The 27,468-nt window shown below is 41.2% G+C and overlaps 1 protein-coding gene across 1 annotated transcript in view; it reads right to left on the reverse strand.

Moving 5' to 3' along the window:
• The window catches only part of PINX1 (PIN2 (TERF1) interacting telomerase inhibitor 1), a 431,187-nt gene that overhangs the window by 325,913 nt on the left and 77,806 nt on the right, over nucleotides 1-27,468 (reverse strand). The gene's annotated exons all lie outside the window — the stretch shown is intronic.

Consider the following 27,468-nt stretch of genomic DNA (forward strand, 5'->3'; position numbering starts at 1 on the left):
TCCATCTGATTCAAAAGGAAAAAAACCTTAATCAATAAAAAAATCTAAGTTCAAATCAGAATTTTAATGAAACAAAAAAAAACAAAAAACACGCTACTGTCTCTTTACATTTTAAACAGACTTTTTTTTTTTTTTTTTTTAAAACTAGAAAATCCTTAAACTGCACAATAAATCTTGCAACAACAATTTTTCACAAAATGAATGCAAAGAGAGACAAACGGGGCAGCAGCCATCTTCAGTCGCATATTTAGAGCTGCTCTTAGCGCGAGATATTTTTTTATAAATCTGTGTTATTAGGAATCAAACAGGTTCTGGACCTTCAGAACCTAACTTATAGAAGATTTCTGTTTTGATTGAGCCCTTTACTGTATCGCCACGCAGCCCTAATATACTGGGAACAATTTTGAGGCCTTCGCCTCCACCAACCCCCTGGCATGCGACTGGGAATCCCTGCTGTAACGCAGTCTTCGGTGTAAGCTGCAATTAAATTTCCTGACCAAACATGGAAGAGATCTATTTAGTAATGCAGACTTGGATGACTGACTTTGAGCATATGATGTGTGACAAATTTGACCACTTTCTATACTGCATTGGACGTACTCATGAGAGGATGGAGGTATCCAAGTCTCGCAAAGGGTCTAATACAGAACTTGAGAAACCAAAGGCTATGCAAGTGAGACTCAACTCTCGGATGTTTGTGCACAGACATATGCCTGCTCTCTATCTTCAACTCCGGACCCTCACCGGGAGGTGCGGCCGACTACCTGGTGGGGGAACGGGAGGATATGTATACCGCAGCACCACCAGCTTTAAGTCTGCTCACTGAGACATGCAGGCAAATTGGGAAGGCCCCTGTATGTGTAGCGGGGTCTTATCAGCGCCCGGAATCACCCAATACCTCTTTGAGCCAACTCGGAGGGCTGGCATTGACTACTCCATACTTGAACAGCGGTGGAGCTGCATATCTGATCTGTGTGCCTGGAGCGGGCTGGGACATTCAGAGGCTGCAGTATGTCCTGTCGACCTTGCTCCGAATAGAGCTTTTGGAGTTGGATACGCAAGCTGAGCAATATGATTGCCTTGAAGCCTCTGAGCTTTGCCTAGGTATCGATATTACTGTTCTCATTAATGCCCGGGCTGGCATTGGATAGACTTAGGCGTTCGCTTTAATTAGACTTGGGGCTGCACTGCTTTTCCATCCCTGATGTACCTTTCTACAAATGACGACCCCTAGATCTAACTCATCATCTCAAGGGACATATGGCTGTATAGTATCCCACATCTTCTGCTTATCCCCACAGCCTTGTGGACACACAGTAATCCTCATTGTATTACATATCCTGCCAGCCTACACATTACAGTCTGCTCTTATATTGCATATGCAGACACAAGAAATGGCATGTTTAAGGTTCCTGTTATTCTGTTTGCTTATGTGGTAGTCAGACTAGTAAAGCAAACCAAGCCGTGGACCCCCTAGGCTGAGCTTTCATACTATACCTTAACTGAAAGTCTGTGCAGGGTGATATCTATGACTATCATAAGGGGTAATACTCTTAAATCAGTACATTACTTGTTACACTTCACATATTTCAAAGATGCTAGGGAAAATAATATATCTCTAAACATGTCTGCATGTGTATATAACAACAACATACGTGTTTACTCTTTTGTAGCCCTGCATCGTATGGATTTGGGATGCTCCAGATTCCCCTGCACTAATGTTATACTCTGCTTCACAAGTTAAGATTTTCTGAGCCTTTACAATACGATGATCATCATTTAGTTTAGTGTGTATGTGCTGACTCAGTCATTTAAATGCTATTCTAATAGAATTATTGTGCCTAATATCTGCAACACCAAACAAAATGTTCTCACCTCCAATATCTGAGTTTTTTACATCCCATGTGAGCCCAATATATGGTGCAGTTTTTCAATCCAGGCTGTGAGCCTGCATGATTTTAGACGTTTTTATGGCTAATAGTATTAGTAGAATATATGTAAGTATATTTACCTCTTTGTCCACCGAATATGGGGACATGTATGTTATGGGATTGCTGAGCCTAGAGCAGAAAAGTATCATTAGAAGAACTTATGCAATTTTCCTTAACTGTTAGCTTACTGAATATAGTAGTATGCATACTATTAGACATTTAAGTCTGGGGACGGTGCCTTATCTATAACAATATATATATATAATAGTCTCCAAACATTTAGAATATTTTCTAGAGTTTATATGAGGGCTATGACAAATAAATATTTTCTACTTGGTGATAAGGAAAGTAACGTATTGCTCAGTCTCTATTCAAGTATGTCCAACTATATCAAGCTTTTAAGTCTTATACTTATTCTACAATTATTAGATTAAAATCCTCCGCAAACCTAGGAAGAGTTAGGGAGCCTCTGCCCTACCCTAAGCACTAGCTGTTGTAATTATATAAACCTCCTATGTTTTGTACATAGCTGCGTAAGGCCCAAGAGAGGCATCTATATGGTTAGGAGGCCAGAATAAGAATCATTCTATTTAATACCTCACATTGTGTACCTGGGTAACGTGAGGCCGAAGAGTGGCCTAGAATATCTTAGAGGGCAAAATAAGAGGTTTTATTAGTTTGTACCTTAAACATTTTCCTAATTCTGCACATTTTGTAACTCCTTGCATTAGGTGTATGTGTAACTTGAGGCTCTACAGAAGCTTATACTATTTTGGAGGGCATGTTGGTATGATATAATGTACAGTATATCTTTCTTTAAAGATGTTTAATTCCTACACTGTTGGTGGATATCCGTATAATATTGTGCATACTTGGTGCTTATTACTCTTTGTATTGTTCAAACCTCAATAAAAAAAAAATTATTAAAAAAAAAAAAGAAGAAGATACAAACGTTATAGTCCTCGAAATTCAGACCGAAACGTAAATATAAACAGAGCAACAGCCCCACAAAAAAAAAAAAAACAGGCAACCTCCACACCTCAGCAAGCTCTGCTGAGATGCCTACCTGACTTCCTTGCTGCCGGAAACAAAGTCAGAAAATGATCCGGACCGCCATACAGCCGCACCGGAGAGAACGCTGAACCACCTCTGAGGAGCTATGCAACAGAGCTGCAACATCAAGGAACAACAGGAAACAGCTAAAAGGGTGCCAAAAACGCCCTTGCTATCTCAGATAAGCCCGCCATTCAATAAACCATTAACCTAGAAGGCTGATTGTATATTTAGACATAATTAAAGGGACACTAAACGTTTGCAAAGACTTGTTTTATATCCATCTTTAATAATGATTTTTCTAATAGGCTTTACTTATCTTATTATTAGTGTTCTCCGAATATTCATCTCCTAAAATTAATTGTTTTCCAAACCCACCGTTAGAAGCTGTATTCTGTATAACGAATTGTTCACGATAACCTGAGTTATCAATATGGCCCCTTTCGTCCGAACTGCACATGCGTGATCTATGTAACGCGTCATTTGCATCACTGTCCTAATTCCCCTTACAATAACGAGCCAGTAAATGTAATTAATTATTTTAATAAGCGCATGCGTGAAACGCCGGAATGAACAATGTATTAATCATATGCACGATAACGCATTGTGATTGGACACACAATTGTGTAATGAAGGCACACTAGAAGGGGTTTTGGCTTGAATGACGTTTTTTTCTCAAATAAAATATATAGTTTTATTATGCTAATAACGCTCGTTTTGAAAATAGGTAAGTTTTTATTGTTAAGCTATGTAGATTGGTTTTTGATAATGTAATTATAGTAAAAAAATTAAACTTTTGGAATCCTTTAACTGTCAAAGTGCCAAATACTCCTATATCAAAACAGGGAAAGAAATAGGCACTTACCTCAAACATCTGTCCGGCAGCAGGACAGCTCACTTGGTATGAGAGGGGCTTCCTACCTCACATGGACCTGTGGAAAAAAGAAAACTCTGAGTAAACTTACTCAAACTTTCAACCAAGGGCAGCATGAAATTACTTGGGAGGCCCAGTGGGGATTATACCCCACAAGTTCCCAAATGCTTAAAAGCCATCACTTACCACTTGCTCTACTGAAGAGACTGACATGGACTACGGATAAACCCCAAAGAAAACCAGAGCAAGCTTGCTCTGCTTAAAAAATAAACTCTTGATTGAAGAATCAGACACCTAACTTTACCCCTCCTTGCAACTGATACAAGCAAAGAGAATGACTGGGGATTGTGGGTACGTGGAGTGGTATTTAACAGCTTTTGCTGTGGTGCTCTTTGCCTCCACCTGCTGGTGATAAATTAAGATGATCCGTGGACTCACTGTGTCATTAGAATGAAAAGCAGGCAGCAAAACTCGTCAACGCTGATTGCTTGTGGAGCTGTTAATATGAGTCGGGATGGTTTCGCAGAAAGACTATCCCTGCATCTCCGGACTCTAAATTTCACCCATGCTCTCACTGAGAGGCTTACAAGACTACTTAAAACTCCAGTCCCATGCCAAAGAGTACTACCCTCCATAAGAGACTATCGAAAACTTCTGACACTTCTCTGCCAACCTCCTGGGACGAAAAGCAAAGAATGACTGGGGGATGAGGGAAGTGGGAGGAATATTTAAGCCTTTGGCTGTGGCGTCTTTGCCTCCTTCTGGTGGCCAGGTTCTGAATTCCCAAAAGTAATGAATGCCGCTGTGGACTCTTTCCATTTATGAAGAAAAAAGGAATATGTTCTCACTCAAATACATATTTCTACATATATCTGATGGCATATGATATATTACTTGTAGTTTAATACAATGTTAAGCAACGATTATCTCTGTTCTCCTTTCATTATTTTGTCTTATTTATAACAAAAACATTTTTATTTTATTTAAAAAAGCAACTCTTTAGATTTTGAGCAGTTCTTCACAGTAATGGTATTCGGGTACCCCCTGTAAGTGATGGAGATGTATATGTGACAGGGTCTATTGTGATCTGCAACTGTATTTTTTTGTTTTATATAAGGGTTAAACTGATGCTTCCTTGTAATTTTTAAAGGTCCTCATCAGCAGCAGTCCTGAAACATGTTTAAATAAGTAAAAAGTAAACCAGACGTTTGTGTGTTGTATGTACAAATAATTTTATTAAAATAAGCTAATTTTGTTTTATGCCAATTTATGTTGTTCAATGGACTTTGTAATTCCCAACATGAGTTAATACAACCATGTAAGTTATTTGAGCTCTGGGTGCATCTGGGATTTCTTTTTAAGCATCTTTTTTTATCTTAACTGGGCATAAACTTCTTTATAGAGAATATTAAAACCTCTGGTATATACAGTGACAAGTTTTTCTCTTCTCATCTATACCTTACTTAAAAGAATTGTATAATTTTGGAGTTTTTTTATTTTTAAATATTGTGGTTATTACATAATCTTCAAATACTTTGGTTAGGTAGCCAATCAGCACCATGCACACAAGCAGGTTTTGAGGTCACACGCGTACTGAACTAAACTTGATAGGCAGTAGCAGAGGTTTTTTTATACTATGCGCCATGCAGATCAGGACTTTCCGGTAGGACAAGGCGTTTGTATGTACGAATTCACACAAGCAACACAGCAGAATACTGCCCACATGGAGTTATTTAGTCACAAATACATTACCCTGTTTAACTTCAAATCAGTTGACTAACAACATAATGCACAAAGTTGTGCTGTACACAGCAAGGTTAAATGCATTCATTTACATAGTTACAGTGATTGGCAGCTATGAATGGTAACAAAATGGACCGAATCCAGAGCTAACAGAAAAAGCAACTAAATGGGGCTTTTTGTTTCATACCAGTTGGATAATAGTAACAATAATGAAATTAATGAAGGTTTAACTTTCTATTACAAAACAAAGAGAAGGATTACTGTGAGCAGATTAAAAATTCCCTTCATGCAGATGGGCATCATAAGATTAATTTCTCATTTTAAAAAATAAAATATATATAGAGCCAGCCCTGTTGTGCAGGTTGTTTATTGGACCCTGTATAGGGAGTTTTTAAAAAAATTTTTTTATCAGTACCCTTTCCATCTAAAATCCTTATTTATACATTATTATTTATAAAATATTTTACCAGGAAGGATACATTGAGATTTCTCTCGTTTTCAAGTATGTCCTGGGTACACAAAACATTGCATTGATACAATGGGTACAAATAAATACAAAACAATAATAATACATGATATATGCACAAAAATTTAACATAGAACAGGTAGGAAATATATAATCAACAGGTGCATTCTGTTTTGAGATATGTAGAGAGGGATCTCTTAAAGGATATTAGGCATGGGGAAGGTTTGAAAGTGTGCGGGAGGTCGTTCCATAATTGTGGTGCTCTGTAGGAAAAGGAGGATCGAGCTGCTTTCTTTTTGTATTGAGGCACGCTAAATAATGTGCTGGTACTGGATCGGAGGTTATAGGAGGTGGGAATAACCGGTGAGAGCATACTGCTCAGGTAGGGTGGGAGCTTCCCAGAAAAGCTTTTAAACACAAGGCAGGAAAGATGGAGGGTGTGTCTGGATTCCAGCGACAGCCAGTTTAGTTCTTTTAGCATGTCACAATGGTGGGTCCTGTAGTTACATTGTAGCACAAAGCGGCAGAACGAGTTATACAATGTATTAAGTTTATTAAGGTGAGTTTGCGGTGCTGGTGCATATACTACATCCCCATAATCCACGATTGGCATCAGCATTTGCTCTACAATCTTTTCCTTTACAGTAGGGCTGAGGCAGGATTTGTTTCTGTACAGGGCACCTATTTTTGGATGAAGTTTAGATGCCAGTTTTTCTATATGGAGGCCAAAAGATAGATTGGGGTCTAACAACATACCCAAGTATTTAAAAGAGTGGACTGCGGTCAGTGTGCAATTTGATTTTGTTTTGATGCATAGATGGGAATTTTGTAGTTTGTGTAGTTTAGGTCCTGTTCCAAAGATCATTGTGACAGTTTTGTCAGTGTTTAGGAAGAGTTTGTTTTTTGAGATCCACTTTTCTACCTCTGTGAACTGGTCTTGGAGTACTGCTTCAAGCTGCGGTAGATTGGAATTGTTTGCATAGATTACTGTGTCATCTGCATACATGTGTACAGTTGAGGATTTGCAGACATTAGGCAGATCATTTATAAACAATGTGAATAGCAGGGGGCCGAGAATGGAACCTTGGGGAACACCACACGTGACTGGGAGAGGGAGGGAGTCGCTGTCAGAAATGGAGACATATTGTATCCGATACATATGATCGAAACCAGGTTAGCGGACAATCACCAATACCTGAGTTTTTTAGTTTGAGCAGTAGTATGTCGTGGTCTACTGTGTCAAAGGCCTTTGCAAAATCAAGGAAAATAGCTCCAGTTAGGTCTCCTTGTTCCATTCCAGTTTGGATATTGTTGCAAACTTTTAGGAGGGCAGTTGTAGTGGAGTGATTTGTACGAAAACCTGATTGATCAGGGGTCAGATAGTTAGATTGTTGGTAATATTCACACAATTGCGTATGGACGCATTTTTCTAAGATTTTTGACAATACTGGGAGCAATGATATTGGGAGATAGTTAGAAACCAAGGTTATCTCCCCACTTTTATGGATAGGCACTACTCTTGCAGTCTTCCAGAGTTTGGGTATGTATCCAGACACCATGTGCCAGCCCCTAAGAAATGAGGTCTTTTAAAGATCATCAGCACTGTATGTTCTGGTTCTCATGCAAAACAAGATCTATAATACAAAGGGAGGATCTTGATTGCAGTGGAATGCATAACCTGATTAATAGCAACAATTTGTTTTTGTTTTTTGAAGGGACACTAAACCCAAAATTTGTCTTTCATAATTTAGATAGAGCATGCAATTTTAAGCAACTTTCTAATTTACTCCTATTATCAAATTTTCTTCATTCTCTTGGTATCTTTATTTAAAAAAGAAGGCATCTAAGATAAAGAGCCAGACAATTTTTGGCTCAGAACTCTGGACAGCACTTGTTTATTGGTGCTGTCCAATCAGCAAGGACAACCCAAAAATGGGCTGGCATCTAAACGTACATTCTTGCTTTTCAAATAAAGATACCAAGAGAATAAAGAAAATTTTATAATAGGCATAAATTAGAAAGTTGCTTAAAATTGCATGCTCTATCTGAATCACGAAAACATAATTTATGCTTACCTGATAAATTTATTTCTCTTGTAGTGTATCCAGTCCACGGATCATCCATTACTTATGTGATATTCTCCTTCCCAACAGGAAGTTGCAAGAGGATCACCCACAGCAGAGCTGCTATATAGCTCCTCCCCTAACTGCCATATCCAGTCATTCGACCGAAACAAACAGAGAAAGGAGAAACCATAGGGTGCAGTGGTGACTGTAGTTTAATTAAATTTTAGACCTGCCTTAAAATGACAGGGCGGGCCGTGGACTGGATACACTACAAAAGAAATAAAATTTATCAGGTAAGCATAAATTATGTTTTCTCTTGTTAAGTGTATCCAGTCCACGGATCATCCATTACTTATGGGATACCAATACCAAAGCTAAAGTACACGGATGATGGGAGGGACAAGGCAGGGATTAAGCGGAAGGAACCACTGCCTGAAGAACCTTTCTCCCAAAAACAGCCTCCGAAGAAGCAAAAGTATCAAATTTGTAAAATTTTGAAAAAGTGTGAAGCGAAGACCAAGTCGCGGCCTTGCAAATCTGTTCAACAGAGGCCTCATTTTTAAAGGCCCAGGTGGAAGCCACAGCACTAGTAGAATGAGCTGTAATCCTTTCAGGGGGCTGCTGTCCAGCAGTCTCATAGGCTAGGCGTATAATACTCCGAAGCCAAAAGGAAAGAGAGGTTGCCGAAGCTTTTTGACATCTCCTCTGTCCAGAATAAACGACAAACAGGGAAGATATTTGACGAAAATCTTTAGTAGCTTGTAAGTAAAACTTCAAGGCACGGACTACGTCCAGATTATGTAAAAGACGTTCCTTCTTTGAAGAAGGATTAGGACATAATGATGGAACAACAATCTCTTGATTGATATTCTTGTTAGAAACCACCTTAGGTAAAAACCCAGGTTTGGTACGCAGAACTACCTTATCTACATGAAAAATCAGATAAGGAGAATCACATTGTAAGGCAGATAGCTCAGAGACTCTCTGAGCCGAGGAAATAGCCATCAAAAACAGAACTTTCCAAGATAAAAGCTTAATATCAATGGAATGATGGGGTTCAAACGGAACTCCTTGAAGAACTTTAAGAACCAAGTTTAAGCTCCATGGGGGAGCAACAGGTTTAAACACAGGCTTAATTCTAACCAAAGCCTGACAAAATGCCTGGACGTCTGGAACTTCTGCCAGACGCTTGTGCAAAAGAATAGACAGAGCAGAAATCTGTCCCTTTAAGGAACTAGCTGATAATCCTTTGTCCAAACCCTCTTGGAGAAAGGACAATATCCTAGGAATCCTAAACTTACTACATGAGTAATTCTTGGATTCACACCAGTAAAGATATGTACGCCATATCTTGTGATAGATTTTCCTGGTAACAGGCTTTCGTGCCTGTATTAAGGTATCAATGACTGACTCGGAGAAGCCACGCTTTGATAGAATCAAGCGTTCAATCTCCATGCAGTCAGTCTCAGAGAAATTAGATTTGGATGATTGAAAGGACCTTGTATTAGAAGGTCCTGTCTTAGAGGCAGAGTCCATGGTGGAAAGGATGACATGTCCACTAGGTCTGCATACCAGGTCCTGCGTGGCCACGCAGGCGCTATTAGAATCACCAATGCTCTCTCCCGTTTGATTTTGGCAATCAGTCGAGGGAGCAGAGGAAACAGTGGAAACACATAAGGCAGGTTGAAGAACCAAGGCGCTGCTAGAGCATCTATCAGCGTCGCTTCTGGGTCCCTGGACCTAGATCCGTAACAAGGAAGCTTGGCGTTCTGGCGAGACGCCATGAGATCCAACTCTGGTTTGCCCCAACGATGAATCAACTGAGCAAACACCTCCGGATGGAGTTCCCACTCCCCCGGGTGAAAAGTCTGACGACTTAGAAAATCCGCCTCCCAGTTCTCCACGCCTGGGATATGGATTGCTGACAGGTGGCAAGAGTGAGTCTCTGCCCAGCGAATTATTTTTGAGACTTCTAACATCGCTAGGGAACTCCTGGTTCCCCCTTGATGGTTGATGTAAGCCACAGTCGTGATGTTGTCCGACTGAAATCTGATGAACCTCAGTGTTGCTAACTGAGGCCAAGCCAGAAGAGTATTGAATATTGCTCTTAACTCCAGAATATTTATCGGAAGGAGGTTGATGCTGCACCTGCCTTGGAATTTCGAAAGGCACGAAAATTAGACTGTTTGGCCTTTGATTTGGCCCTGTCTTGAGGAAGGGTATGACTCTTACATCCAGTAATGTCAGCAATAATTTCTTTCAAACCAGGCCCGAATAAGGTCTGCCCCTTGAAAGGAATGTTGAGTAATTGAGACTTTGAAGTCACATCAGCTGACCAGGATTTGAGCCATAGCGCCCTATGCGCCTGGATGGCGAATCCGGAATTCTTAGCCGTTAGTTTAGTCAAATGAACAATGGCATCAGAAACAAATGAGTTAGCTAGCTTAAGAGTTCTAAGCTTGTCAACAATTTCAGTCAATGGAGCTGTATGGATGGCCTCTTCCAGGGCCTCAAACCAGAATGCCGCCGCAGCAGTGACAGGCGCAATGCATGCAAGGGGCTGTAAAATAAAACCTTGTTGAATAAACATTTTCTTAAGGTAACCCTCTAATTTTTTATCCATTGGATCTGAAAAAGCACAACTGTCCTCAACCGGGATAGTGGTACGCTTTGCTAAAGTAGAAACTGCTCCCTGCACCTTAGGGACAGTCTGCCATAAGTCCCGTGTAGTGGCATCTATTGGAAACATTTTTCTAAATATAGGAGGTGGGGAAAAGGGCACACCGGGCCTATCCCACTCCTTACTAATAATTTCTGTAAGCCTTTTAGGTATTGGAAAAACATCAGTACTCACCGGCACTGCATAGTATTTATCCAGCCTACACAATTTCTCTGGCACTGCAATTGTGTCACAGTCATTCAGAGCAGCTAATACCTCCCCAAGCAATACACGGAGGTTCTCAAGCTTAAATTTAAAATTAGAAATCTCTGAATCAGGTCTCCCCGAATCAGAGACATCACCCACAGACTGAAGCTCTCCGTCCTCAGGTTCTGCATATTGTGACGCAGTATCAGACATGGCTCTTACAGCATCTACGCGCTCTGTATCTCGTCTAACCCCAGAGCTATCGCGCTTGCCTCTCAATTCAGGCAATCTGGATAATACTTCTGACAGGGTATTATTCATGATTGCAGCCATGTCCTGCAAAGTAATCGCTATGGGCGTCCATGATGTACTTGGCGCCATATTAGCGTGCGTCCCTTGAGCGGGAGGTGAAGGGTCCGAAACGTGGGGAGAGTTAGTCGGCATAACTTCCCCCTCGACAGACCCCTCTGGTGACAATTCTTTTATAGATAAAGACTGATCTTACTGTTTAAGGTGAAATCAATACATTTAGTACACATTCTCCTATGGGGCTCCACCATGGCTTTTAAACATAATGAACAAGTATCCCCTGTTTCAGACATGTTTGTACAGACTAGCAATGAGACTAGCAAGCTTGGAAAACACTTTAAAGCAAGTTAACAAGCAATATAAAAAACAGAATTTATGCTTACCTGATAAATTACTTTCTCCAACGGTGTCTCCGGTCCACGGCGTCATCCATTACTTATGGGATATTCTCCTCCCCTACAGGGAAAGGCAAGGAGAGCACACAGCAAGAGCTGTCCATATAGCTCCCCCTCTGGCTCCGCCCCCCAGTCATTCGACCGACAGTTTGGAGAAAAAGGAGAAAACTATAGGGTGCCGTGGTGACTGTAGTGTATAAAGAAAAAGAAACATTTTTCAAACCTGATTAAAAAACCAGGGCGGGCCGTGGACCGGACATACCATTGGAGAAAGTAATTTATCAGGTAAGCATAAATTCTGTTTTCTCCAACATTGGTGTGTCTGGTCCACGGCGTCATCCATTAATTGTGGGAACCAATACCAAAGCTTTAGGACACGGATGAAGGGAGGGAGCAAATCAGGTTACCTAAACAGAAGGCACCACGGCTTGCAAAACCTTTCTCCCAAAAACAGCCTCCGAAGAAGCAAAAATATCAAATTTGTAAAATTTGGCAAAAGTGTGCAGAGAAGACCAAGTCGCTGCCTTACATATCTGATTAACAGAAGCCTCGTTCTTGAAGGCCCATGTGGAAGCCACAGCCCTAGTGGAGTGAGCTGTGATTCGTTCAGGAGGCTGCCGTCCGGCAGTCTCATAAGCCAATCGGATAATGCTTTTCAGCCAGAAAGAAAGAGAGGTAGCAATAGCTTTTTGTCCTCTCCTCTTACCAGAGTAAACGACAAACAAGGATGATGTTTGTCTAAAATTCTTTGTTGCTTCTAAATAGAACTTTAAAGCACGGACTACATCTAAATTGTGTAACAAACGTTCCTTCTTTGAAACTGGATTCGGGCACAGAGAAGGAACAAATATTTCCTGGTTAATATTCTTGTTGGAAACAACTTTTGGAAGAAAACCAGGCTTGGTACGCAAAATAACCTTATCTGAATGGAACACCAGATAGGGTGGATCACACTGCAAAGCAGATAATTCAGAAACTCTTCTAGCAGAAGAAATAGCAACCAAAAACAGAACTTTCCAAGATAGCAACTTGATATCTATGGAATGTAAGGGTTCAAACGGAACCCCCTGAAGAACTGAAATAACTAAATTTAGACTCCAATGAGGAGTCAAGGGTCTGTAAACAGGTTTGATTCTGACCAAAGCCTGTACAAAAGCTTGTACCTCTGGCACAGCTGCCAGTCGTTTGAATAACAAGACAGATAAAGCAGAAATCTGTCCTTTTAGAGAACTCGCTGACGATCCCTTATCCAAACCTTCTTGGAGAAAGGAGAGGATCTTAGGAATTTTAATCTTACTCCAGGAGAATCCCTTGGATTCACACCAACAGATATATCTTTTCCATATTTTATGGTAAATCTTTCTAGACACAGGTTTTCTGGCTTGGACCAGAGTGTCTATCACTGAATCTGAAAACCCACGCTTGGATAAAATCAAACGTTCAATTTCCAAGCAGTCAGCTGCAGAGAAATTAGATTTGGATGTTCGAATGGACCTTGTACTAGAAGATCCTGTCTCAAAGGTAGCTTCCATGGTGGAGCCGATGACATATTCACCAGGTCTGCATACCAAGTCCTGCGCAGCCACGCAGGAGCTATCAGAATCACTGAGGCCTTCTCCTGTTTGATCCTGGCTACAAGCCTGGGAAGCAGAGGGAACGGTGGAAACGCATAAGCTAGGTTGAACGACCAAGGCGCCACTAATGCATCCACTAGAGTGGCCTTGGGATCACTGGATCTGGACCCGTAGCAAGGAACCTTGAAGTTCTGACGAGACGCCATCAGATCCATGTCTGGAATGCCCCATAATTGAGTCAACTGGGCAAACACCTCCGGGTGGAGTTCCCACTCCCCTGGATAGAAAATCTGACGACTCAGATAATCCGCCTCCCAGTTGTCTACTCCTGGGATGTGGATTGCAGATAGGTGGCAGGAGTGATCCTCCGCCCATTTGATGATCTCGGATACCTCTCTCATCGCCAAGGAACTCCCTGTTCCTCCCTGATGGTTGATGTAAGTTACAGTCGTCATGTTATCTGACTGGAATCTTATGTATCCGGCCTTCGCTAGATGAGGCCAAGCCCGGAGAGCATTGAATATCGCTCTCAGTTCTAGGATGTTGATCGGGAGAAGAGACTCTACCCGAGACCATAAACCCTGAGTTTTCAGGGAATACCAGACCGCGCCCCAGCCTGATAGACTGGCGTCGGTCGTGACAATGACCCACTTTGGTCTGTAGAAACTCATTCCCTGAGACAGGTGATCCGGTCTACTGGAGCATGCACAGTTGTAATGGTCTAAAATGAATTCGAGCAAAAGGAACTATGTCCATTGCTGCAACCATCAACCCTACTACTTCCATGCACTGAGCTATGGAAGACCGCAGAATAGAGAGAAGAACTTGACAAGCGTTTAGAAGCTTTGACTTTCTGACTTCTGTCAGGAAGATCTTTATTTCAAAAGAATCTATTATTGTTCCCAAAAAGGGAACTCTTGTCGACGGAGCCAGGGAACTCTTTTCTACGTTCACCTTCCACCCGTGAGATCTGAGAAAGGCTAGAACAATGTCTGTATGAGCCTTTGCCTTGGAAAGAGACGATGCTTGCATTAGAATGTCGTCCAGATAAGGTGCCACTGCAATACCCCTTGGTCTTAGAACCGCTAGAAGGGACCCGAGCACCTTTGTGAAAATTCTGGGAGCAGTGGCTAGTCCGAATGGGACAGCCACGAACTGATAATGTTTGTCCAGAAAGGCGAACCTTAGGAACTGATGATGATCTTTGTGGATAGGAATATGTAGATACGCATCCTTTAAATCCACGGTAGTCATATATTGACCCTCCTGGATTGTAGGTAAAATTGTTCGAATGGTTTCCATTTTGAACGATGGAACTCTGAGAAATTTGTTTAGAATTTTTAAATCCAGAATTGGTCTGAAAGTTCCCTCTTTTTTGGGAACTACAAACAGATTTGAGTAAAAACCCCTGAACTTGTTCCACAGTTGGAACTGGGTGTATCACTCCCATCTTTAACAGGTCTTCTACACAATGTAAGAATGCCTGTCTACTTATTTGGTTTGAAGATAAGTGAGAAATGTGGAACCTTCCCCTTGGGGGTAGTTCCTTGAATTCTAGAAGATAACCCTGAGAGACTATTTCTAGTGTCCAGGGATCCTGAACATCTCTTGCCCAGGCCTGAACAAAGAGAGAGAGTCTGCCCCCTACTAGATCCGGTCCCGGATCGGGGGCTACCCCTTCATGCTGTCTTGGTAGCAGCAGCAGGCATCTAGGCCTGTTTACCCTTATTCCAGCCTTGCATTGGTTTCCAAGCTGGTTTAGTCTGGGAAGCGTTACCCTCTTGTCTAGAGGCTGCCGAGTTAGAAGCCGGTCCGTTCCTGAAATTGCGAAAGGAACGAAAATTGGACTTATTCTTAGCCTTGAAAGGCCTATCCTGTGGGAGGGCATGGCCCTTTCCCCCAGTGATGTCTGAAATAATTTCTTTCAATTCTGGCCCAAAAAGGGTCTTACCTTTGAAAGGGATATTAAGCAATTTTGTCTTGGAAGATACATCCGCCGACCAAGACTTTAGCCAGATCGCTCTGCGCGCCACAATTGCAAACCCTGAATTTTTCGCCGCTAATCTCGCTAACTGCAAAGCGGCATCTAAAATAAAGGAATTAGCTAACTTAAGTGCGTGAATTCTGTCCATGACTTCCTCATACGGAGTCTCCCTACTGAGCGACTTTTCCAGTTCCTCGAACCAGAACCACGCCGATGTAGTGGCAGGAATAATGCACAAAATAGGTTGAAGGAGGTAACCTTGCTGTACAAAAATCTTTTTAAGCAAACCCTCCAATTTTTTATCCATAGGATCTTTGAAAGCACAATTGTCCTCAATGGGAATGGTCCTGCGTTTGGCTAGTGTAGAAACCGCTCCCTCGACCTTAGGGACTGTTTGCCATATGTCCTTCCTCAGGTCGACCATAGGGAACAATTTCTTAAATATAGGAGGAGTGACAAAAGGTATACCTGGCTTCTCCCACTCCTTATTCACTATGTCCGCCACCCGTTTAGGTATCGGAAAGGCATCAGGGTGCACCGGGACCTCTAGGAACTTGTCCATCTTGCACAAGTTTTCTGGGATGACCAGATTGTCACAATCATCCAGAGTAGATAGCACCTCCTTAAGTAATGTGAGGAGATGCTCTGATTTAAATTTAAATGTCACAACATCAGGTTCTGCCTGCTGAGAAATTCTTCCTGTATCAGAAATTTCTCCATCTGAGAAACCCTCCCTCACTGCCACTTCAGACTGGTGTGAGGGTATGACAAAAAAATTATCATCAGCGCCCTCCTGCTCTACAGTGTTTAAAACAGAGCAATCGCGCTTTCTCTGAAATGCTGGCATTTTGGATAAAATATTAGCTATGGAGTTATCCATTACTGCCGTCAATTGTTGCATAGTAACAAGCATTGGCGCGCTAGAAGTACTAGGGGTCGCCTGCGCGGGCATAACTGGTATAGACACAGAAGGAGAAGATGTAGAACTATCTCTACTTCCTTTATCTGAGGAATCATCCTGGGCAACCTTACTATTTGTGACAATACTGTCCTTACTGTGTTTGGACGCTATGGCACAATTATCACATATATTTGAAGGGGGAACCACATTGGCTTCCATACATACAGAACATGATCTATCAGAAGGTACAGACATGTTAAACAGGCTTAAACTGGTTAATAAAGTACAAAAACCGTTTTAAAACAAAACCGTTACTGTCTCTTTAAATGTTAAACAGGGCACACTTTATTACTGAATATGTGAAAAACTATGAAGGAATTATCCAATCTTTACCAAATTTTCACCACAGTGTCTTAATGCATTCAAAGTATTGCACCCCAATTTTCAAGCTGTTAACCCTTAAAATGTGGAAACCGGAGCCGTTTGCAATTTTAACCCCACTACAGTCCCCAGCCACAGCCTTTGTTGTGACTTCAACTATCCCAGGGGGGTATTTCAAGCCTTCTAGGAACTTTTTCAGTGGACACCAGACCCTCTCACATGCATCTGCATGCACTGTACTTAAAAGAAACTGCACAATAATGGCGCGAAATGAGGCTCTGCCTAATACAGTGAAAGGCCCTTCCTGACTGGGAAGGTGTCTTAACTAGTGCCTGGTGATAAAAAACGTTCCCCAAATAATAAAAGTGTGAAATCCACTTCAAACTTTAAATAAAAACTTAAATAAACAATCGATTTAGCCCTTAAGAGTGTCCACCAGTTAATAGCCCATAATAAGCCCTTTATTCTTTCTAAGTCTAAGAAAATGGCTTACCGATCCCCATGAGGGAAAAATGACAGCCTTCCAGCATTACACAGTCTTGTTAGAAAATGGCTAGTCATACCTTGAGCAGAAAAGTCTGCAAACTGTTCCCCCCAACTGAAGTTCTCTCATCTCAACAGTCCTGTGTGGGAACAGCAACTGATTTTAGTTACTGTCTGCTAAAATCATAATCCTCTTTAAACAGAACTCTTCATCTCTTTCTGTTTCAGAGTAAATAGTACATACCAGCACTATTTTAAAATAACAAACTCTTGATAGAAGAAATAAAAAACTACAACTAACACCACAAACTCCTCACCATCCCCGTGGAGATGCTACTTGTTCAGAGCGGCAAGGAGAATGACTGGGGGGCGGAGCCAGAGGGGGAGCTATATGGACAGCTCTTGCTGTGTGCTCTCCTTGCCTTTCCCTGTAGGGGAGGAGAATATCCCACAAGTAATGGATGACGCCGTGGACCGGACACACCAATGTTGGAGAAAACGTTACTGTGCCTTTAAGAGAAACAAATTTTGACAAAATTTGAAATAACAGTGAAAAAAGGCAGTTACACTAACAAAATTTTTACAGTGTATGTAACAAGTCAGCAGAGCATTGCACCCACTTGCAAATGGATGATTAACCCCTTAATAACAAAAACAGAATAATAAATGACAAAAACGTTTTTTAAACACAGTCACAACAACTGCCACAGTCTTCTGTGATTGTTACCCTCCTCAAACACGACTTTGAAGCCTTTTGAGTCCTTCAGAGATGTCCTGTATCATGCAGAGGGAAGCTGAATGTCTCTGTCAGTATTTTTAGCTGCACAGAAAAGCACTAAAATAGGCCCTTCCCACTCATATTGCAACAGTGGAAAGCTTCAGGAAACTGTCTCTAGGCAGAAATCAAACCAGCCATGTGGAAAAAAACTAGGCCCCAATAAGTTTTGTCACCAAACATATATATAAAACGATTAACATGCCAGCAAACGTTTTATATTACATTTTTATAAGAGTATGCATCTCTATTAATAAGCCTGATACCAGTAGCTATCACTGCATTTAAGGCTTTACTTACATGAATCCGGTATAAGCAGCATTTTCTAGCAAATTCCATCCCTAGAAAAATATTAACTGCACATACCTTATTGCAGGAAAACCTGCACGCCATTCCCTCTCTGAAGTTAGCTCACTCCTCAGAATATGTGAGAACAGCCATGGATCTTAGTTACTTCTGCTAAGATCATAGAAAATGCAGGCAGATTCTTCTTCTAAATACTGCCTGAGATAAACAGTACACTCCGGTACCATTTAAAAATAACAAACTTTTGATTGAAGAAATAAACTAAGTATAAAACACCACTCTCCTCTTACGACCTCCATCTTTGTTGAGGGTTGCAAGAGAATGACTGGATATGGCAGTTAGGGGAGGAGCTATATAGCAGCTCTGCTGTGGGTGATCCTCTTGCAACTTCCTGTTGGGAAGGAGAATATCCCATAAGTAATGGATGATCCGTGGACTGGATACACTTAACAAGAGAAAGAAAAAATTTGGGTTCAGTGTCCCTTTAAGGAATAAAGTGACTATGTTAGTGCCCTCTATTCAATAAAAATAATATTTAAAAGAAAGCATTGCAATATCCATTAGTGGGGTTTTTTTTGTGTTTTTTTATAAATTCATTTCTTTCATGGTGGTGAGAATCCTTGATCCATTACTCATGGGAATTACTCTTCTCTACCACTAGGAGAAGGCAAAGATTCCTAAACCCCAAAAGCTCTATAAAACCCCTCCCATCTCACACTTACCTCAGTCTAACGTATAGTCAATCAAAATGAGGAAAGCAAAAGGAAAAAAAGAGCCATAAAAAGGAGCAGGGGGAAAAAAAATGTGCCAAAGAAATAATTAACCCCCCAAAAAACATAAGAGTGTTTTCTTTCATAGAGGCGGTGAGAGTCCACAATCCATTAATCAATTAATAAAAGGGAGGGTTTTAAAAAACATCTCTTTTCACTGAGAAATTAAATTCCACAACTCCAATAAAAATTCTCTCTTTTTTTATTCATGCACTTAAAATAAATCAGGCAAAAAAACAGACAGCTGCCTAAAGAACCTTCCTACCAAAGGCTGCTTCAGAAGAAGCAAAAATATCAAAATGTTAGCATTTAGTAAAAGTATACAAAGAAGACCAAGTAGCTGCCTTGCAAATCTGGTCAACTGAAGCCTCATTCTTGAAAGCCCAAGAAGTGGCAACAGGCTTAGTAGAATGAGCATTAATCCACAGTAGTGAAGGTTGACCTGCCTCCAAATAAGCCTTGTGAATTTAAAGTTTCAACCAAGAGGCCAAAGAAAAAGCAGAAACTTTATGATCCTCATTAGGAACAGAAAAGTTACTCATGAAAATTGAACGTTTAGTACTTTAAATCAAGATTTTAATCACAGAATCAGAGACAGTGATTAAAACCTTGATTCAAGGGACTAAACGTTCAATTTTCATGCCATCAAGTTTGGAGACTTGAGATCCAGAATGAAAAAAAGGACCTTGAGACAAAGTCTGACTGTAGAGGAAGAGGCCAAGGAGGGTAGCTGGGCATCTGAACCAGATCTGCATACTAACTCCTGCAAGGTCACACTTGGGCAATCAGGATTACTGATATTTCTCTAGGCTTATCTTGGAAATCACTCTGGGAAGAAGTACCAGAGGAGGAAACAGATAAGCAGGCTGAAATGACCAAGGAACTACTAGAGCATCCACTAATTCTGCCTGAGGATCCCTGGACCTCTCAACCTACTTGGGAAGTTTGTTGTTCAAATGAGATGCCATCAGATCTATCTCTGGGAGACCCCAATGATCCACAATCTGATTGAAAACATCCTGGTGAAGAGACCACTCTCCCCTGGATGTAGAGATTGACAACTGAGAAAGTCTGCCTCCCAGTTGTTTATCCCTGGAATATGAATCGCAGAGACTAGACAGGAATTGGTTTCTGCCCATAAAAGTATTTGAGACACCTCCATCACTGCTAGTGAACTGTGAGTTCCCCCCTTATGGTTGACTAAGTTACTGCTGTGACATTGTCTGTCTGGAAACTGAGATGAGACACTTTTCAACAAAGTCCAAGATTAAAGAACCCTGAAAACGGCAGAGAGTTAATTTATTGTTAACCTCTTTTCCTGAGGATCCCAACCTTCCTGTGCTCTGAGACCCCCAAACAACTACCCCAACCTGAGAGACTTGCATCTGTAGTGATCACAGTCCAGGTAGGATGAGCAAAATAAGCCCCCTGAATAATAAACTGATGAGCCAGCCACCAAGATAGAGACTGACTTGTACTGAGATCCAAAAATATCCTTTGTGACAGCTGAGTATAATCTCTGCAAGGTTTCACGAGGCCTCTTCAGATTTGTATGCTGCGTTAATGGTGCAAACGGAATTGAATCAGAAGCTGCAATCATGAAACCTAGGACTTCCATACAAAGAGCAACTGAGGAAAAAGAAAAAAAAGACTGAAGGTTCAGACAAGCTGACACCAATTTTAAACTTCTGTGCTCTGTTAGAGAAAGATGCATGGAGAGTAAATCTATTTGAAATCCCCCAAAAAGTTACTTTTTTTGTTGTTGAGGAAACCACTTTTTAGAAAATTGATCCTCCAACCATGATGTTAAATAAACAACAAGAGTCGGTTGGTGTGATTCACAACGATATAAGCCTTTTTTTGGTTGGTGTGATGTTCTGCTAAAGGAAAAGGAGGGAGCTTGAACCAAGATGTCTTCCAGGTATGGAAACACTGCAATATCCTGAGTTCTGATCACAGACAAAAGGGCCTCCAGAACCTTTGTGAAAATTCTTGGAGCTGTAGTGAATTGGAACATAAAGGTAAGCATCCTTTAAAATATAATTGTGGACATAAACTGACCTTGCTGAACTAAAGGCAGAATAGTGTGAATAGTTTCGATTTTGAAAGATGGAATCCATGCCAACTTGTTCAGAGCTTTCAGATCCAGAACTGGTCTGAAAGTACCTTCCGCTTCTTTGGAACTTTGAAGATAATTGAATAAAATCCCATCCCATGTTCCTGCAAAGGAACTGGAACAATCACTTACATAAATTCCAGATCTGAGACAGGCTTGAAAAAAGCTTGAGCTTTTACAGGATTTCTTGGAAAATTGGACAAAAACATAATTTATGCTTACCTGATAAATTCCTTTCTCCTGTAGTGTGGTCAGTCCACGGGTCATCATTACTTCTGGGATATTAACTCCTCCCCAACAGGAAGTGCAAGAGGATCACCCAGCAGAGCTGCTACATAGCTCCTCCCCTCTACGTCACACCCAGTCATTCGACCGAGAACCAACGAGAAAGGAGAAGCCAAAGGGTGCAGTGGTGACTGGAGTATAATTTAAAAATTTAGACCTGCCATAAAAAACAGGGCGGGCCGTGCACTCACCACACTACAGGAGAAAGGAATTTATCAGGTAAGCATAATTATGTTTTCTCCTGTTAAGTGTGATCAGTCCACGGGTCATCATTACTTCTGGGATACCAATACCAAAGCTAAAGTACACGGATGACGGGGGGACAGGCAGGCTCTTTATACGGAAGGAACCACTGCCTGAAGAACCTTTCTCCCAAAAACAGCCTCCGAAGAAGCAAAAGTGTCAAATTTGTAAAATTTGGAAAAAGTATGAAGAGAAGACCAAGTTGCAGCCTTGCAAATCTGTTCAACAGAGGCCTCATTCTTAAAGGCCCAAGTGGAAGCCACAGCTCTAGTAGAATGAGCTGTAATTCTTTCAGGAGGCTGCTGCCCAGCAGTCTCATAAGCTAAACGTATTATGCTACGAAGCCAAAACGAGAGAGAGGTAGCAGAAGCTTTTTGACCTCTCCTCTGACCAGAATAAACGACAAACAGGGAAGACGTTTGTCGAAAATCTTTAGTTGCCTGTAAATAAAATTTCAGGGCACGGACTACATCTAGATTGTGTAGAAGACGTTCCTTCTTCGAAGAAGGATTAGGACACAAAGATGGAACAACAATCTCTTGATTGATATTCCTGTTAGTGACCACCTTAGGTAAGAACCCAGGTTTAGTACGCAGAACTACCTTGTCTGAATGAAAAATCAGATAAGGAGAATCACAATGTAAGGCAGATAACTCAGAGACTCTTCGAGCCGAGGAAATAGCCATTAAAAACAGAACTTTCCAAGATAACAATTTGATATCAATGGAATGAAGGGGTTCAAACGGAACACCCTGTAAAACATTAAGAACTAAGTTCAAACTCCATGGTGGAGCAACAGTTTTAAACACAGGCTTAATCCTGGCCAAAGCCTGACAAAAAACCTGAACGTCTGGAACCTCTGACAGACGTTTGTGAATCGGTATGTGAAGGTAAGCATCCTTTAAATCCACTGTGGTCATGTACTGACCCTTTTGGATCATGGGTAGGATTGTCCGAATAGTTTCCATTTGAACGATGGAACTCTTAGGAATTTGTTTAGGATCTTTAAATCCAAGATTGGCCTGAAGGTTCCCTCTTTTTTGGGAACCACAAACAGATTTGAGTAAAACCCCTGTCCGTGTTCCGACCGCGGAACCGGATGGATCACTCCCATTAGTAAAAGATCTTGTACACAGCGTAGAAACGCCTCTTTCTTTATTTGGTTTGTTGACAACCTTGACAGATGAAATCTCCCTTTTGGGGGAGAGGATTTGAAGTCCAGAAGATATCCCTGAGATATGATCTCTAACGCCCAGGGATCCTGGACATCTCTTGCCCAAGCCTGGGCGAAGAGAGAAAGTCTGCCCCCCACTAGATCCGTTCCCGGATCGGGGGCCCTCAATTCATACTGTCTTAGGGGCAGCAGCAGGTTTCCTGGCCTGCTTGCCCTTGTTCCAGGACTGGTTAGGTCTCCAGCCTTGTCTGTAGCGAGCAACAGCTCCTTCCTGTTTTGGTGCAGAGGAAGTTGATGCTGCTCCTGCCTTGAAATTACGAAAGGAACGAAAATTAGACTGTCTAGCCTTAGGTTTGGCTCTGTCTTGAGGCAGGGCATGGCCTTTACCTCCTGTAATGTCAGCGATAATTTCTTTCAACCCGGGCCCGAATAAGGTCTGCCCTTTGAAAGGTATGTTAAGTAATTTAGATTTAGAAGTAACGTCAGCTGACCAGGATTTTAGCCACAGTGCTCTGCGTGCCTGAATGGCGAATCCGGAATTCTTAGCCGTAAGTTTAGTTAAATGTACTACGGCATCCGAAATAAAAGAATTAGCTAGCTTAAGTGTCTTAAGCTTGTTTGAAATCTCATCTATAGTTATTGAGTCAAGAGTCTCTTCCAGGGACTCGGACCAAAAAGCGGCTGCGGCCATGACAGATGCAATACATGCAAGGGGTTGCAATATAAAACCTTGTTGAACAAACATTTTCTTAAGGTAACCCTCTAATTTTTTATCCATTGGATCTGAAAAGGCACAGCTATCCTCCACCGGGATAGTGGTACGCTTAGCCAGAGTAGAAACCGCTCCCTCCACCTTAGGGACCGTCTGCCATAAGTCCCGTGTGGTGGCGTCTATTGGAAACATTTTTCTAAATACAGGAGGGGGGGAAAAGGGTACACCGGGCCTATCCCACTCCTTAGTAATTATCTCTGTAAGCCTCTTAGGTATAGGAAATACGTCAGTACTCGCCGGTACCGCATAGTATCTATCCAGCCTACATAATTTCTCTGGAATTGCAACGGTGTTACAATCATTCAGAGCTGCTAATACCTCCCCTAACAGTACATGGAGGTTTTCGAGCTTAAACTTAAAATTAGAAATGTCTGAATCCACTCTATTGGGATCAGAACCGTCACCCGCAGAATGAAGCTCTCCGTCCTCATGTTCTGCATACTGTGACGCAGTATCTGACATGGCCCTAATATTATCAGCGCACTCTGTTCTCACCCCAGAGTGATCACGCTTACCTCTAAGTTCTGGTAATTTAGACAAAACTTCAGTCATAACATTAGCCATGTCCTGTAATGTGATTTGTAATGGCCGCCCTGAAGTACTCGGCGCTACAATATCACGCACCTCCCGAGCGGGAGATGCAGGTACTGACACGTGAGGCGAGTTAGTCGGCATAACTCTCCCCTCGTTGTTTGGTGAATGATGTTCAATTTGTACAGATTGACTTTTATTTAAAGTAGCATCAATGCAATTAGTACATAAATTTCTATTGGGCTCCACTTTGGCTTTAGCACATATAGCACAGAGATATTCCTCTGAGTCAGACATGTTTAACACACTAGCAATTAAACTAGCAACTTGGAAATACTTTTCAAAGCAATTTACAAATAATATGAAAAACGTACTGTGCCTTTAGAAGCACAGAAAAAAAGTTATGACAGTTGAGAAAACAATAAACCGGAGAAACTATAACATCAAATTCTTTCCGGTAAAAACACAATTTAGCAAAGGATTGCCCCCATTAGTAATGGATAACTAACCCTTAAATAGCAGAAAAAATGTTACAGAATATAACGTTTTTTATCACAGTCAAGCACAATCTCACAGGTCTGCTGTGAGTGATTACCTCCCTCAAAATAACTTTTGAAGACCCCTGAGCTCTGTAGAGACGAACCGGATCATGCAGGGAAGAAAACAGACTTGTGACTGAATTTTCTGATGCGTAGCAAAAGCGCCAAAATAGGCCCCTCCCCCTCACACACAACAGTGAGGAAGATCAGTAAACTGACTTAAATTAAATAAAACGACCGCCAAGTGGAAAAAACAGTGCCCAAAACAATTTTTCACCCAGTACCTCAGATAATTAAACGATTTAACATGCCAGCAAAACGTTTAACCTCAATAAATGAAATGTCATTAGAAAGCCTGTTGCTAGTCGTTCCCACTGCAAGTTAGGCTAAGAGTCTTATGAATACAGTATTATCCCAGTGAAGTGCCATTCCCCAGAATACTGAAGTGTAAATATATATACATGACAGCCTGATACCAGTTGCTACTACTGCATTTAAGGCTGAACTTACATTATATCGGTATTGGCAGTATTTTCTCAGTCAAATCCATTTCTCAGAAAATAATATGCTGCTACATACCTCTTTGCAGGTGAACCTGCCCGCTGTCCCCTGATCTGAAGTTTACCTCACTCCTCAGATGGCCGAGAACAGCAAGATGATCTTAACTACGCCGGCTAAAATCATACAAAAAAACTCAGGTAGATTCTTCTTCAAATTCTACCTGAGAGGGAACAACACACTCCGGTGCTGTTTTAAAATAACAAACTTTTGATTGAAGATATAAAAACTAAGTATAATCACCACAGTCCTCTCACACATCCTATCTATTAGTTGGGTGCAAGAGAATGACTGGGTGTGACGTAGAGGGGAGGAGCTATGTAGCAGCTCTGCTGGGTGATCCTCTTGCACTTCCTGTTGGGGAGGAGTTAATATCCCAGAAGTAATGATGACCCGTGGACTGACCACACTTAACAGGAGAAAAAAAAACTCTGGGAGACCTCTCTCTGAATCCTAATCAATATCCCTGAGAAACTATATTCAGAACCCAAGGATCTGGAACAGACTGAAGCCAAGCCTCCTGAGAGAGGCTTAATCTGCCCCCTACCAGAACTTCTGGTCCAGGCCACACCTAAATGCAGATTTGGTAACAGGAATAGATTTCTTGCCCTGCTTTGACTTGTTCCAGATAGCACTTGGTATTAAAGGGACAGTCAAGTCCAAAAAAAACTCATGACTCAAATAGGGCATGTAATTTTTCAATTTTAATTTTTTATTGTTCAGCATATAAATTTCCAACAATTTGATTACGCCCGTGCAGGGCAACAACAGAAAAAAATAAATAAGAGAAGATAAGAGAAATAAACATCGACATAGATTTTTTGCAGCTTTGCTTATCTTCAATAATCAACTTAAGTTATACAAAAGTAAGATAACAATTGCTAACAGGGTAATACTACCGAAATACATACATAAGAATCAATAATAATGTGGTCAGCCCCTTAGCCCGTCCAACTTAATCATACTGTACTCCTGCACACAATTATCCATTTTATACTGCTGACTTCTTTTTATCCCCTCTAAGGCCCTCAAATCATAAGCACATAACCTTTAATAGGGCCTTTTATTTCTCAGAATGACTTTGGGCCGTGTCCCCCCCCCCCCCCCCCCCAACCGCCAAGGAAGGGGAAAAGAAAAAGAAAGAAGAAGAAAGAGAAAGAGTAAAAAAAAAAAAAAAAAAGGAAAGGAAATCCCCAACAAAGTGACAAGGGAGTCTACCATACCCCTAGTAATACTAATTCCGAATTTCTAAAAGGAAAGATCATATAATCAATTTCGGTTGATGTGAAGATTTTAATGAATAAAGACCACTTCATAAAAAACTTTTTTAATGTCCTCTTCATCATTCATGTTGGTATCTATCTGTTCTAATATACACTGTTTTTTAAGGCAGTTTTTAACCTCGTTAACCGAGGGGGTTGCCGACGTTTTCCATTTTTTAAAAATTAAGTATCTAGCTGCTATAATTACCATATTGATTAATTTATGTTGGGGATGTAGCTTCTCCCTATCTTTCTTTAGAAATACCATGTAACTCAAGGATAGATCCAGAGGGCCGATCTTGACGGTGTTTTTTAGCCAATATTCCACTTTCCTCCAGAATTGACCCATTCTAGGACAGCTCCATATCATATGTACCAAGTCAGCACCATATTTTGAACATTTTGGGCATTTAATAAATTCTGTGTTCCCACATTTAAGACCTTTTTCTGGAGTGAAGTATGTCCTATATAGGAGTTTCACCTGTGTTTCCCTCCAGGTGGCAGAAAGTGTAGTCTGAGCTATTCTTGTAATAGAACCTTGTATCAATTGAGCATCGATATTGCTCTCTAATATTAAGTTATTCCAGTCTGCCGAGAGTTTCTCGAGATTTGAAGTGCCCCAGAGGGAGACAAGAAGGTGGTAACATGGGGAGATAGACATCAGTCCATTTCCTATCAATGTTAACCACCCCTCCAATCCTCCCCAGGACCAAGGGGAGTTTGTATCCTTCAAGAGTTCCACTACAAAATGTCTGGCTTGGAGGTATGCGAAGAATTCCTTATTTGGAAGATCAAATTCATGCCTAAGTGATTTGTATGCTTTTACCACATAATTCTCTCTATCAATGAGCTGGATGACCCTTACCAATCCTACGTTATGCCATCTTTGAAATACTGCTGATTCTATTCCCGCCGGGAATTTAGGGTTACCTAGAAATGAAGCAAACTTTGATACATTGCAGTCCAGAGATAGTGCCTTGCCCATTTTCCACCAGCTCTGAATAGGGACATAGATAGTTTTGAATGCCTTCAACCCCTGGGGTATTAATTTTGGTTTACAATGTGTTAGAGCTGCCGGTAGGAATGGGTAGCAGATATTGTTCTCTAATTC

The sequence above is a fragment of the Bombina bombina genome, chromosome 4 (genome assembly GCF_027579735.1).
Source record: "Bombina bombina isolate aBomBom1 chromosome 4, aBomBom1.pri, whole genome shotgun sequence".
NCBI classification, from domain to species: domain Eukaryota; kingdom Metazoa; phylum Chordata; class Amphibia; order Anura; family Bombinatoridae; genus Bombina; species Bombina bombina.